Genomic DNA, 15882 nt, shown 5'->3' with positions numbered 1-15882 from the left:
CAGAAGTACTTCTAAACACACCTCATCATCTTTCACACAAAGACTTCAGAGATGGTGTTATAGCAAAGCACAAATTCAGCCACTTTTACGTCTCCAGAAAATACTAATTGGAAAGTGACATGATGACGGACTATGAAATCCAGTTGGCCAGAAATACATTACCATAAATGGTAGTTCCGATGAAAAATGTGTGACGAAATAAACAACGAAACGAAATAAGCAACAGCAGATTTTGAACAAACTGAAAAATTTGAGCCATAAAAAATATAAAAATATCTTTGCAGTAACTGGACAGAATAAATTAAAGTTTTCTACACTCCTAGACACTATAATTGCACAAAAATTGTTTATAAATGCAAAAAAAGTGCATTTAGCATGATATGTCTCCTTTAAAATGTCTGCTTGCTGTGCTTAGCTCAACACTTATCTGGGGATGTGGCCGTGTGTAGTCTTGTGATTTGTGACCTAATTAGCAGTTTTGGGGTGCCCAAGTCTTGGGGGGAAATGAAAAAAAGATGAAAGAACCCATATGAACACACTCTCCAACCCTTAAGTGCTGAAAATCCAAGCATAGGATGACTGTGAAACCATTTGTATAAGCTTCAGATAGAAGAGTTAAGCTCTGCAGATAGAGGCTTCTCTGTACTGCCAATTTGCCTCTGCTAGAATAAATAAATACATGTCTGTTTAGCTCAGGTCAAAGTTCACAGGTGCAAATCTGAAACATCATTTGGCTGTAGTTGTTGTTTACCTCTGCCAAGAAGGTTAGACTAAGACGGCCTTTGGCTGTCTGTTTTGGTCTGTTTCCTAAATATCTCATGTTAATGACTGGATTAGTTTGGACTTCATGCACCAAAGAGGAAGGTACTTATTAAATGTGGAGACCCTGTGACCTTTCCTATACAGTCATTATCATTTAAACATAGACTCTGCACAGTCGTTCTGCTGTATTTATTACCCAGGCCACTGCAGCAGTAACAGCTAGCTTGAGAAATGTTTAGAACATACAGTACTGTGCAAAAGTGTTCAGCCATCCCTCATTTCTTTATATTATCTGCTTACAAGGAGAGATACTTTCTTGTAATCAGTCAAAATGGCCTTGAGACATAGTTTCTCAGGCAGGAATTTTTCAAAGTTTTGCTGTGGACTTTGCAGCTTTTTTACTCATTTTCAGCACAGTACTTGATCATTTTCAGAAGAATGTTGTTTTTTTATGTTTTTTAAGTCACTTAACCATGACTTGTGAATTGTTCAGGCAAAAAGAAGACTCCTAAACTTATGGTATAAACTGGTGTTGTTTAGACACATAACAGACAACTTGACAAAGAACCAATTTTAAATAGGATCTTCGGGTACTTTGTTATCAGCAGCCTCACAAAGACACAGTGTGTTCCCATTCCTTCAGTTGAAAATATGAAAAATGCAGAAGAACACAGTTTGACACACATTTTAGCATCAACAAGGTGGTCCCCAGAGCTATTAGCTGAGAACTTGACATACAATAAATAATCAGCTAAATGAATATGTATCTTTAGGGTTTTATGTCAGGTGATTTGTTGTTTGTTTAATTTTTAATGGACATGACTGTCAAACGTAGTTCGGATGCTGTAGATGGATTTAGACATGACATTTTGTCTTTTCCATCCAAAAAAACCCCCAAGAAGGGAAGCTTATTATTTAATGCTTATTTATACCTCACATTGGATTCAGTCAGTTCCATATTTTGTTTTTATTTTATGAATACATCTCTGTCCCACTATGTCTTTATTCACATTTGTTAATTATGTTGGGAATATTAGCAAAATAGAATAGTTCATAATTCTCTTGGAGGTAATTACAATGTTAGGGCAGTGCATGGGTCACTATCATTCTCAGGCAGCTTGCACACTCATTGTTTATTTAATTGATGCACATTACTTGACAAAGAAAGGAATTTCTGACTGCACACTCCATATAATTTAGTTGAATCCATAGCTATATCCGATAAAGAAGTGCAATCAATGTTTGACATCTTGACCTCCATGCTTATCATGCGAAACACATATTCACCACATCTGCAACTTTCACGTAAGCATCTATTTACAGGGCAAAGCAGCTTTGATTATTGAGACATTTTTTGGATATTGCTGCATATAATTGCACTGAAGGTTCAAATGCTTAAAATACAGACAGAATAATATATTCAGGCTGGTGGAATAAAATTCCATCTGGGGGGTTCATTGTGTGGGAGGAGATCTTTCACCTTTTTCTGCTGAATGTAGCTAATGGTCTCCTTAGTCCCAGCCTCATATCATGGATTTATGCTGGCGATTTGACAGACAGGTGTATGAGAGGTTTCTGTTTGTCTCATAACCTCTGTCACCCTGGGAGACAGCAGCCTCCTTATGCTTGTCCTGCTTTATCACTATAAAGTAACCCTCAGTCATCTCCTTCTCCTACCAATGCGTCCCTTGGTCCCTCGGACCTGGGCCCTCTGGCAGGTATCTACTGTTGCCCCTTTTGCCCTTCATACCTAATGACCAGCTGCTTGCTGTGTGAATGATGATACATTTGGAGCTGGGGTTTCCACAATGTGTTTGCAGTTTTAGCCAAATTGTAATTGCTTTGATTTTGGGGATGTCATATTATCTGTCATGCTTTTGTCCACTGTCCAATTGCGATCCCACATCAGACTTTAATGGAAGCCGACAATTATATTACTGCTGCACAGCAGGGAAGCAGAAGACATTTTCACAAAAGCTATGTCTACAATTTTTCAATTTTAATGCACAGATCTTATAATTCTGCATGCTAATTTTAAAGATTGCATTTAAAGCACAACTGCTGCTTTTTATGAATACTCTGGTATACATGTTACAGTGTTTCTACATAGCCCTTACTGTTGTTTAATCACAAATTCATATAAACCTCACCGGGATGTAAATGTTTAGTTGATATGGCAAACAATAACATTGCTAATTATTAGCTATTAAGTGCAGCTTACTTTATCTTTTTTTTACATTGTAGTGATAAGCAACACAAAACATAGTTATATTAAATTTCTTCGCTGTATCTAAGTAAGTCCCTGGCCTGTCAGTGGTACATGGTAAATCCTATGATCTGACAATGTAAAAAAAATACTAAAGTGTTCTTACTTCACTGCTCCAAACAAAGTATTTTCATAAAGTGAGCATACACAGCCATCTCACCTCAATTTTGTTAAGAACGTAGGGTGATGAAAGGGGAATTCCACTGCTCTCCCACAAGCTGTTTAGATTGAGGATAAAGCCAACGTAGGACTTGCTACAATACACAAGAGTCTAGTTAGTCACATAGGCATGAATGAATGTCTTTGAAGATGGAAGGGTGGGGATCAAAGCCACAATGATTTGGGCCAAAAGAAAGATTTTAACTAAAAGCTGTATGGATATCCTTATCTCATGAGCATAATTGGTGAGTTTCACTTTGACATAACTAAATGTGTACTTAAAACTGACACAAGACGAAGAGAACAGCATGTATAGATCCTGTTCTCTCTAATTGGACTGAAGTGATTTAGACTGACCAGCGGGGCATTATCATCATTAAAGTTCTGCTTTCGCCAGTGAGTCGAGAAAGTGGTCACAGTATGCCTTCTCTAATAGCCAGGTGCTGAAGCCATTGCTTGGTGCAAGTTCCTAGAGCCAAAGAGTTAATTAAACTAATGGATGAAGCTGCATGAATAGAATATGGGGGTATGGAAGAGGTGATGGCTCAGACTGAGATTAGGTGCTCTCTAATAAGGGCATAACAATAGGAATAGATTTAGAGGATGATGGGAAAAAATTGGCTGTTGTTACATTTTTATTCTTCGCGTTTTTATGGTGGTGCACAGCTAACATAAGAGGGACTTTTGCGGTATATTCTCTGGGGACCAATAACAGCATAAATGCTTATGGTACAGATGGCTTCACACATTAGTATATCCATCTACTCAAGTCTCAGAGCTTCATCTTCATCTCCATTTTTAAGGACATAGAAACGCAACGGAATACAAATCATCCTTTAGTATAATTTGACTGGGATCCTAATACAATCAAAATTTCTGATATTAAACCGTCCATCACACTCAGCTTTAGGACATTTATAAGTTCTGATGTTGGCGTCTGAGTTTCCGACAGTTAACTGATATGAAACATTTGCCCTTGGACAAAGCAGAGTAATGTAGCGTCACTAATCAGTGTTTCACTTTGCAGCTCTACAGAGGAGATCTGTGTTCTGCTCGAAAGACTGCTCACCTCCCTCTCCTGTTTACAATTAGCAAGAGGTTTTCTTCCACTGATGCAGTGTTGGATTGATGTCAGTGTGCAGTGATACTCAGAGGGGAAAACCCATAGAGAAAACACTTACTCCTTTAGACAGATGAAAAACAACTTTAAAATGTGCAGGGATAACTGCCAACTATGAAGTTGGAAAAAAATGTTTGTATGTGCTTGATTGGTTGGTTGTGCACAACCCTACTGTTTCAAAGTTGGTTCTTATCCCAGAAGTTAGAATGTGAATGAATTATATGGATATTATTTCTAAGTCAATGCTTTGTGTGTGAGACCAAAACTTTTTAAATGTAAAAAATAAATAAACAGAAATAACTTGGGCCTAGTGAATGTTGTAGTCCAAATGATTCTATATTTAAATCCCGCAATGTTCTATAATCATCATATGTTATAAATTGTGGTGCATTTGATTTGAATATCTGAAATGTGTAAATTATGAATTCTCACTCAGCTGGAAAATAAACCAGACTGCTCCCTAAAGTTAAGGGTGTATTCACACCTGACACATTTGGTCCACTTTAAATGGACCAGAGTTTGTTTCCCCCGTTGTTCCGGACCTTTTATGCCGGTGTGAATACACTCATGCTAATCTTGGGATCAAACAACCGGACCGAGACCTTTTTTTGAGGTGGTCTTGGTCCACTTCCAAACAAACTCTGGTGCACTTTGCTTCTGGTGTGAAAACAGACCGGCCTAGAACTGAACCAACTACAGGAAACATGCCTTTTTGGACTTAACAAGCCACCATAGCAACATTAGCCCTTTAGTGTTGCTAACGCTAACACTGCACTACAAAAAATGAGCTGTTGTGAGTCAGGGAATGCGAAGCATCTTTTCTTTAGGTCACGACACGCATTTGACAACGCTATCCCGAAATTATAAGTAAATCATCACAAAACCGCCACTGAATGAGCTGCTCTTGATATTCTTAATAGTCAGTTGTATTAAAACCATCTTTATTTCCAGGTCTGTGCTCTATCCTGCCCCCTCATTTCTATCCAATAGGAGCAATGATCGTCACCTGCGTGGCTTTGTTTATAAATTACATTCCACTTGCAAAAAACACATGTGAATGCAAACCACGCCAAAGGAAACAAAATAAAGTCTGCTATTTGGTCCAAACAAAACTTCATTTTGGAAAGGAGGGTTTATTCACCAGTCTTGATGCCAAAATCCAACATGGCTGCCTCTGGTTAGAAATCAGGATTTCACTTAACAGTTATTCTAGTAGCTGAAGCACATGATGGTATTGTGTAAATTCTTTTTATATTGTAATAAACGACTCCTTAGCTTGCTGCCCTTTTCTAACTGTGTTAAACTCCCTCAGGAACAGGTCATTTTTTCCTCTGACATTTTTTTTTTCACGCTTGAGCTTCTGTATGGATTACCAGCAAAGAAAAGTAGCAAATACACGTTGATTCATAATGAGTCAAAAGCTCGGAGCAGAAATTCACAACCGTTCAGATTATTCTTTAACACTAACAGCTTAAACTATGACCGTTTTTAAACAGCATATGTGAGCCGCATGGTAATGTTGTTAGATTTTATTGGAGTTTCATAAGATTGCCATCATGGGCACTAAGATTGCATGTCTAGAAGGTTTAATATCCCAGAGCCAGATATATTGTCACTCCTTTCAGTGTAAATATCCACCAATCAACATTATTGTCTCCTTCTTTTTTTTTTTCTGGCTCAAATGCAGTCGCTGGTCAGTTCCTACTGTGTTCCATCACGTAAATGAAGCTTTCATTTAAGCGTTGTGTTCATTTGGAGATGTTAAGCTTGCTGTTGTGGAGCTCATCTTTCGACATGGTGACTGCACAAAAATAATGAACAAATTTGTTATCTTAGAACATGACAAAAATTTTAACAAATGTTCCAATTGTCGTCTTCTTAATTTAAATGCTGAGCAGATTTAATCCAAGACTAAGGGCCTGGCTACAGAAACGAAGCCACACAGAGCCCTTTGCCAGCAATGAACTGGTCTGTTTGTGCCACCTGGCCTTCTGTCTTTCAAACCTCACATGAAATCCATATGCAATTTGAATCCTTTTTTTTGACAAACAACAAAAAACATCAGTCAACATGATAATTCTAGCATTTAATTGCTTTCATGACACATTGATTTGAAAAGAATAAACAAGTCTGCTGCACTTATCTGTTTTTTGTGTGTTGCGAAGTTTATCAGCTAAGCAAATCATCCTAAGTGTGGAAACAATTACTGACAGATACTAAAATCTACATCTGTTTGATGCGATGCAGTGAACTGTCCACCTGCTGCCGCTGCTTCACTCACCTGTGTTTCCTGTTGCTGAGCAGCAGCTGTACTGAGAGGCAAAACAAACAGTGACATAAGGAAAGTGATGACCCATCAAACAATCTCCAGGTTTTTTTTTTTTTTTTTTTTGGGGGGGGGGGTGTTGTGATGCAGTTTTTTGCAGAGATGTTGATCTCTGCCCAAGTCTAATAAGGATGAATGAAGTTTCAGCATAAAATGCAAATGTTACATTTACATGTAGACTTGCGTCATTTTTTCCTCTCAGCCTGGATACTCCATACAGAATATTAAAGCATGATTCTTCAAGAACACTCTGTAGTGCATCAACTATTCAAGTTATTCTGGTTAGCAGTATTCAGCCTAACATGTATTGACCATATCCAAATAGATTCAAAACTGACTGTTGGAATGCTGGCTTTTTGCCATATTAAAGAGGAAACTGCTAAAGCTTTTGAATTGTAGGGGAAACGCTTCCTTGTGGAACATAATGTATTTCTGTCCCCCTTTTTTTCTTCACACAAGGTCCTGGAGATTATTTTTACAGACTAAGGGATGTTGTACTTATGAAGTAGCCAACACCCAAGAACAGGAAGCCATAGTTTCTATGAAAGTCCACGAGATGGAAGCAGATAGTGCCAAGGGAAAACAATATTTTGGCTGGAGCTCATCCTGGTGGCCAATTAGACCCCAATGCTTGAATGATTTACCACTTCCTCTACCTGCTTTTATGTGTTTAGGGCTGCTGTGTGGAACACAATGACCCCTGATTAAAGATTGAGCTCAGGCTCTGAGACGGCCATGGCGCCATTCTTATCAGATGCCTCCTTCTCAGAACTCGACAAGATCGCCTGAAATCAATGGTTTGAAATTCTCACCCATTCCCGTGGAACAGATTTAAATTTTGATTGAAATATCATTTGGTTTTGTTAAAAGCAATGTATTATGGCACAAAATTATTCTGATGCTCCTTTATTTAACTGAAATATATTTTTCCTCCCCAAAACTGCATTTATGTGTGTATCAGCTCTTCCTGATTTATTTAGTTTAGATAAGTTTGAAGTATGAAAGAGTTAATGTGTGACATTGTTTTCTGCAAAGGGCAAATTTGGATTAAACAAAATTAAATTTGAATCGGATAAATAAGCTCAGGCATGTAAAGTGTAGTCACTGTTATGAAGTCAGTAGCTCCACATTAATAGCCCTTTGTCTTATGAAACACTTACTGAGACACATTGTATATGCTCAGAGAGAAATGAATTGTTTGTCTTTTCCTCCACCCTCTTGTGTAGACTTTGGCTGGAAGTGAAGCGCTTGGATGTTGAATTGGAGGGTGGAGTAGGAGATTGGGCTGTTAATTGCATAATGAAACATGTCTGCATTTAGCGAACGCCTCAAAGATAGTGTTACGTAACACAAAGCCCAGACAGACTTTAACGGAATCAGAATGAACAAAGCATTTAGAAAATATTCGGAAACTGATATATTTCTCACAGTTTTTGCTGTTCTCAAGAAGAGTTTCTCTTATAGCTTCAAGTGCTGCTTTTTTGAGCTTAAGTGTGTTTAAGGGTCTGTGGATTTGGTGAACTATGCAGGACTTGGAAGCTCTTTGTGCTAATTATCCACCAGTTTAAAGGCTAAAGAATAGAACAATGAGCCTAAATTAACAGGCCGAGAAAGGAGTGTTTTTATGGGCAAGTAGTAGAGTGCTGTTGCTTGGCCAAGTCCTTTGACCTAAATCCAAAAGACTATGCATTCCACATGCTGATGACCAACCAGACTGAAGGCAAAAGCTGCAGAAACAAGTTGTAAGCAAAGAAGGCTGTTTTGCAATGAATCAGCAGGATGTGTCGGCTCAAACACCACAAACGTGGAAATATCTAAACAAATATGATAAAAGCTTACATAAATAGAGTCCTTCCACTTTGTGTCGTCATACATAGGAGCAATCGTTGCACGTTGGCAAAATCATAACATTATTGTAACAATCTAAATATAACTCATTGCTCCCCTCCTTGGATATAATTTTCACCCTTTTAGCTTGTTAGTTTTTTAAAATATACTATATTTATTAAATACACTTATAGATTAAATGATTCACCATCACACCAAATTACTTTATTTCCCTTCAGGTACGTTGTACAATTGAAGGCTTTTCACAGCTGTCCTCTAATGTTGTTTAATCTGGAAAGCTCTTGCAATTGCCTTAGGCCCTAAAGGAATCAAATAAAATCAACATTAACCTCTCAGTTTGACAGACAGGCAAAGTCTCAAGATTGTTAACTTTGATCACACCTCAGACTCTTTTCGCTGCAAAGTGGCAGACCAAAAGCTGCTCATTTCAAGGTAAATGAGATTCCTGTGTCTGGCAGTGATAGCACACTCACAGGTACCTGTCAGTCAGGTGTCAGGTCCCCTAAAGTATCACAAAAAGATGGACTCTACAAGAAAAGCAGAGCACAAGCCATTCTTCCGAATAGCACCATTTTACTTATTTTAAAAAAAACTAAACAAAATCTAGCATCCTTATGAATATATATACATGGAGACATTAATTCATTTATTTTTCTGTTCAGGTTTGTGGGGGGTAGATTTAACCTATCCCAGTTGTCACTGGGTGAGGGACGGGGTACACCTCAGACAAACTGCCACTCCACCACAGGGCCAGCACATGGCCACACAAGACTAAAAACATTTTATACACAAACTTACTCCTAAAATCAATTTGCTATCTTCACTTTACCTGACATTAATGTTTTTGAACTGTAGAAAAAAAGGTACAATATTTACAGAACACTCCTGCAAGCACAATGACAACATGTAAACTCCACAGAAAAATAAACCTCCAGATACTTTCTTGGTGTAAAATGACAGTTCTAACCACTACACTATTATGCTGCCTACAGGGAGGCATCGGTGACAGTTTTAGACATATTTAGTAGCAAACAAGTACTTTCAAACATTGCGTCTTTATCAGAGAACAAACTCATACTTCATCTCAAGGTGTACAGTATTATGTAACTCAACAGTGTTGACACAGAGCACTGTAAATAAACTGTCTAACATCTCCCATTTTTAATCTTACCAGCTGGTCACACAGACTGTCATCACTACGTCACACTGTCAGACACAATGGCAGCTTACTCTTCCATATATTGAGTGTTTAGGCTCTGCTTCTACCTACCTTTACGACTCAGTCGCAAAAGTGGCAGGTTGACTTCAGTCCCCCCACCCTGCCTTGATTATTAGAAAAATCACATCCACACAGGAAGAGAACATCTTAGACACAGCTTGAGCATTTTATGAAAGGGGCAATTGACCATATTGGCTTTGTGACTGCCTGTGTTGCTGCATCAGAGGAGCAACAATGGGTGATCAATTTTAATATCCTACTATATCTTGGTTATTTCACCTTTTTTACTGAGGACAAAAGTTCCTTAGGTCAGGCAAGAGTTGCAGAAAGGGTGCAAATGGAAATAATCATAAAAAAAATTAGTATAAAAAAACGACAGTCATCATGCTGGCTTTAATCCGTCTCTTATTATTATACCACAGATTTCTGTTATGGTTTCGTTATTTTCTGGGTTTTAATTATTGAATTTTCGAAGAAAAAACATCCTACCTTCAAATCTCTTCTTGTAGCAGACCTGATAATTGGTCAATAAATGCTTAAAACTAAGTGGAAAACTGAATCTTTTTTCTTCTCTGGCTTATACTCTTGTGTTGAGTCACATTGAATTGTTACAGTGTCTGAAAAGCAGGCTGTTTTTCATGAAGACAAAGCTTTTGAACAAAGTCAAGTTAAACCTAAAACACTCTGTCTAATGCAGTGGCAGAAAACTTGTTGGTACTGGCAGACTCACTGTTACTGTACCGGATATTAGTTTGGCTTTCTATGGTGGAAGATAGTCAAAAACACAGTAAAGTCTTTGGTGGATGGATGCTTACTGTTGACTTTGGCTGTAGTTTTGTGGACGATGAATGTCTGCAGATCTTTCACACTAATAAGGCAGATTGTTAATATGNCCCCACCACCACCACCGTCCCTCCTCCACTTCACAGAAGCAGTCAAATGTTCTGAAATATGGCTCTCATTTTAAAATGAAAACACAGAATTGATTAACCAAATGTTTATCTAATTTATCATCATCAAACCCGAAAGTACAGCAAATAGCTGCATGTTATTTTGAGTGAAAAGAAAACTGAACTTGTGCTATATGAGTCAATAAGTAATCTGCAGCATTGGCAAAAAGGAAGTTCAACTTCCAAATAGTCTCTGGAGCACGTTCGCTTTGATAGTTGAGATAGCAGCAGATTAGTAATGATCCATTGGATCTGATGATTTATTGGATCTTGTCTGCGTTTTATGTTACTTTGGCTTTGACATTACACTTTAGATGAAAGTACTTATCTTATCTGAACCCCCTGCCAGCTATCCCAACTAGACCTTTAATCACCTGCCACAGCTGATGTCTCTGCAGTAACTCCAAGGAAGTTGATACTTTAGTAGCTTCACACAGAATGGTAAAAAAATGTGTAGCAAGTGTTAACTTTAAGGTTTCAGTCAAAATAGATTTGCAAATGAGATGGGAAGTGTTGCACAGATAAACTGATGCAAATTTATAAGGACATTTTCCTTTATGCACTGACAGAATGGTCAAACAGTTGCAAATTGTACCATTGAAACTGTCCCCTAATTTAGATTTAAGTAAAGTTTTTAAATTGGATATAAAGCCATTTAAAGTTTCTAATATGGGCTAAACAATAAACATTTTCCTGCTGTTATCAGACAACACAATGAGGATGAAATGGTGACTAAATTGCAGCACATTTTAACATAACACTGTATGGAAAAAAAATCACCCTGGGCATGGTTGTGTTTTGCTTTCAGACACATTTACACACAAGCCAATTGCTCAGACTGAAACTTAGTTTAGATGCACAGCTGAATGTGCTGCATCCACTTACTGATTTAGGCATACAAGAGGCTTTAAAGGTCCCATATGGTGAAATGCGTTTTGATGGTGTTTTATGTGTTTTATAACACTCCAAGGTGTAAAACACAAGCTGTGAAAAGTAGAAATTTTCTGTTAATGCCACTCCTGTAGTCTGCCTTTAACTACACTACCCTCTCCAAGATTCTCGACAATAATAGGTATTTTATTCAATTTCTTCTCACAACTGTTTGTCAATCGTTTTCATGATGAGAATTTGCACAGACCTGCCCCCTTATTGGATACCTTTTCTAGAGTGAACCATTCAGACAAAATAAAAGGAAATAATGTTGCTTCTGCTTACTCTAAAATGCCATTTGATAGGACAGCAAATAAAATATTTTGCTGTTGACAGCAAGAACACATAATTGTCACATAAGGATATATTTTAATGGAATTATGTGTTTTAGTTCTTCATAATGCCTACCAAGACGGACTAATGACTGTAGTGATGGCAAAATATGATTTACCTACCCAAGACTAACAAAACAAAGTAAAAACAAAGGGGTAATATATAAATATATATAAATTTGTTTCTTCTAATTTTGAATGTTTCCTCTGCTCCGTTTGCTTTTGAGCATCTGCTTCAAACAAGCATCTGATGCCCTCGCTGTCACAGGCACCAGACTCCTGAGAGAAAAACTCTAATTATACCTTCTCGCATGCTGAAGTTGCTAGTCTGCAACTGCTTTAATGTGTTTGTTTTTCTGTTATGTGATTTTTGGTGTTTACACATTAGGTTATACACAAAAGTCGGATATTAACACAGAAACAAATGCATCAAGGTAACTGTACACTAACAACTTCTTCGTCTGCAAAAAAAAAGGAAAAAAAAAACTGCTGGGTTTTATTTTTCACTTGAACCATGTGGTGGCTAGAGAAAGAGAAAGCAGTGTAACTCGTAATGACAATTTACTAAATACAACACAAAATGTTGCTAATATAGCTGCTTTATTTTCACGTCACATTTTGTACTTCATTGCAAAATAAACTCCGGCTGCTTTTGTCATGCACATCAATAATTACAAATAATTATCAGAGACCACCTGTGAATATTGCTGATGCATACTTGTACGTATTCCTGTTTTGTAAATAAGAATTGTGTCCAAGGACAAACCTGTCTTGTTGCTGATTAACTTTAGGAGGAATGTAATTACTTTTTATGATGAATTAATTTATAATCTTACTGAGGCCAGGTTTGTGCCACAATATTTTAAATTTGATTTTTATTACATTGTCTAATATCCCAGATCAGAAGCAAATTTGTGTTTTATATATTTATTCTTTTACTGGCTAAGAACAAGCACTGTGCACACTTCAAAGACATGATTTATGAGGCTCAGTCGTGTCTCAGCTGCTAACCAAATGTCTGGCATGCCAGGTAATTTGGAGTAGTTAACAGGGTAGGAGTTGTTGAGTGAGATATAAAGAGGGGGCTGCAACCAATATGAGTATTTTTCTTTTTTCAGCTGCTTTGTTTTGCAGGAGTTGCCACAGCGGGCAAACTCGCATGGAAGATTTGGCAATTGTTTTACGCCGGATGCCCTTCCTAATGCAACCTGGGCTCGAACCAGCTACCGCTGCCGTTAAAAATGAGAATGAGTATGAAGCCTACAAAAGGAGAGGAGAACCCCTGAAGAGCGATACAACAAAGGAGAAAATATACACGAGCAGAAAGGAGGGCAGTGAGGAAGAAAGTATGCTCTGCTGGGACTCAGAAAACTACTTCTAACGTGCAGTGTTAGGACAGACACGAGACAAAAGGCATCAAGAAACATTACCAGTAGTCTTGAGAGATCAAGTTGAGCAAAAGAGATTGATGACCATTATCTACTTTATATAATAGCTTTATAAGTTGATTACAGAAGAGAAACATGTCTGCATCACTGCTGTAATTGCCAAAAAAAAAAGATCAGTCAGACAAATCTGCCAAAAATTTCTTACAGTGTGACCCCCTGGTCATCGATTATTTATTTAGACGGTATCCAATAATCCTCTAAAACGTTTGATCAGTGCCAACAATTACAAGAATCCATCGTCAGTAAAAGTTGTGTACGCAGAACTTTGATCCAGAAAAATACGCCTTTTTCACTCATTGGAATTAAATTAGCTTTTTTTTCTTTACAAGACAAAAAGTTTTCATTAGCTTTTGTATTTGTTCTCCTTTCTTTTTCTATTGTTGCACCTGGGTCAGTATAATGCAATGAATAGACATTATTTTTTTGTGTGTTTGTTTACTGCAGAACTGACAAGGCCAAGTAAATACCCATTTAATTTGGTGAAGTGTAACTGAGGACTCACTCATGCATCTCTGAGTGTGTATCCCACAGTGACCCCCCTCAGATGCCTTTTTCCTCATTCTTTCAAACTGCACCGACATTTCAAGTGCTTTTCCCTTCAGATCTCTCTCAGAGACTAGGATTCTGGGTAACACTTAGAAAATAGGTTTTAAAAGGCAAGTAAGCAAGCACTGCTATTATTTCCTCATTTCTGTAATTCCACAGTCAAACTTAGTCTCTGTTCTTCGTTGCTTACCCTCCCCCCCTTTTTTAAAGTCCACGACGCCCACCGAGAGCATTATGGTTTTACCTTCATAGTTCACCGATAATTGAGTCGTCTTATGCAGTTTGGCCAGTAAAGAAATCTGACAAGAAACTCCCTTTTGAAAGTGCAGTTCCTTATGCATACCAAATTCTGCATACTTGAGATAGAAATGTAATTTTAGCAGCTGATGATTCATCCTAATAAACACTCTTTCAGTTACCCCAAGACATCTGCGAACATGTCGAAACATTTAAAACTACTTTAATTCAATATTTTACTTGTTGAAAAGTGCAGTAATATGGAAAATGGGTTCAGTCTTTGGTTGAGCTGCTATTTAGTTCTTTAATTCACCCTGGTGTTACACTTTGCAGTTTTGGCAGCATGACCCCATTTATACTTGGGAACAGTCAGTCACCAAGCTGCCCCAGTTTTGCCAGGATGAGTTTCCTCGCTTTGATTGTAGTGCAGTCTGATACATTTTGTAATATATTTAAACTAACGCAATAATCGTAAGGGCTATATTTCCCTCTTTCACTTTGCCTTTTTTAAGAGTCTTCCTTTGTGGGATACTAGATTACTAAAATGACTCACAGAATTATATATTACACTGGAAATAAATGAGACAAACTTCAGACCCATTGCCATTATTACTGAAGAAAAGATAATGGAATTGTCGACTGTCCCTGGTTGCTTTTACGCAGTGTAGTAGGACTCTGTATCTCTGCTGCTAAACGCTCAGTCAGCACTCTTCAGTAAACTGAATCTGCTTTCTTCTTTCCTCAGATGATTTTGCTTTGCTCTGAGCTCCCTTCCTTCCCTTTGTCACATCTCAGCCATTAGGTCACAGAGCTGCCAGGAAGCATGTAAAAAGATCTACATGACACAGAGACAGTGGGAAAGAAGGGATAGAGTCTGTCAGCTTGTTTACCAAGATCGAACTGTAACATGCTTGTATTGTAGAATGGTTGTTTTAAACATTTGAATGTCATTTTTAATGAATCCAGGAAATTCTAACCCACATATTAAAATTCTCACAATACCAAAATGTTAAACTCGTTACCACTACTAAAGAAAATACTTGATACTCAGTAGTATTGTTAATTCTACCAACAAGAAAATAGGATTAATAAAAAGGAATAAACGTGACCTGATTCATACTTTAGTTTCCACTAATAACTGATGCTACTAAATAAAACAATTAGGAAAAACAGAGCATTATTGTTATTTGGATTTATCATTGATTATTAGAATATTAGTAAATCTTTTCATTGTTTTTAAACAAATCACAGAAAAGATATTTCTGGTTAATCAAAACCACTAAACAGTTATGTTTTACACAGACCAAACGTTTTGACTTTACACAAAAACACAGTATACCTAAATGAGTTGCTTACTTTCCCTGTCTTGTCTTGCTTTCTTTAAATTTCCTAAGTATTTCAAGTATTTTATTTTCTCCATCATTTGTAATCAATATGGATATTAGAACACAAACAACACAAACTGAAGCCAGAATAAGTTGTGTTGAATCATTTTGTAAACAACCTAAAGTTAGGATTTTGTGATTTAATATTGAATTAATTCAGTAAGTGTTCATTGTGGCAAGGTTTTCTTTACTAGAATTGCATGCACAATTTATTTGTATTCTGACCTATCAGTAGTGCCACATGTTGTCTTACGAATACTAATCTTCATGCACCAAACATGATGCCAAATAGCTTCAAAATGCACTTTGTGGATTATTTTAAAGCAAAAAAATACCTCCTTAGCTTATATATAT

General features: G+C 37.3%; 1 protein-coding gene across 1 annotated transcript in view; it reads left to right on the top strand.

Annotated features, from left to right (window-relative positions):
• LOC106516032 (protein tyrosine phosphatase receptor type G) overlaps nucleotides 1-15882 on the top strand; it is a gene marked incomplete at its 5' end in the record, with an annotated part of 114663 nt that overhangs the window by 13582 nt on the left and 85199 nt on the right.

The sequence above is a fragment of the Austrofundulus limnaeus genome, unplaced genomic scaffold (assembly GCF_001266775.1).
Source record: "Austrofundulus limnaeus strain Quisiro unplaced genomic scaffold, Austrofundulus_limnaeus-1.0 Scaffold35, whole genome shotgun sequence".
NCBI lineage: Eukaryota > Metazoa > Chordata > Actinopteri > Cyprinodontiformes > Rivulidae > Austrofundulus > Austrofundulus limnaeus.
Note: the sequence above shows the minus strand (reverse complement) of the source record. Positions and strands in the feature narration are given on the sequence as shown.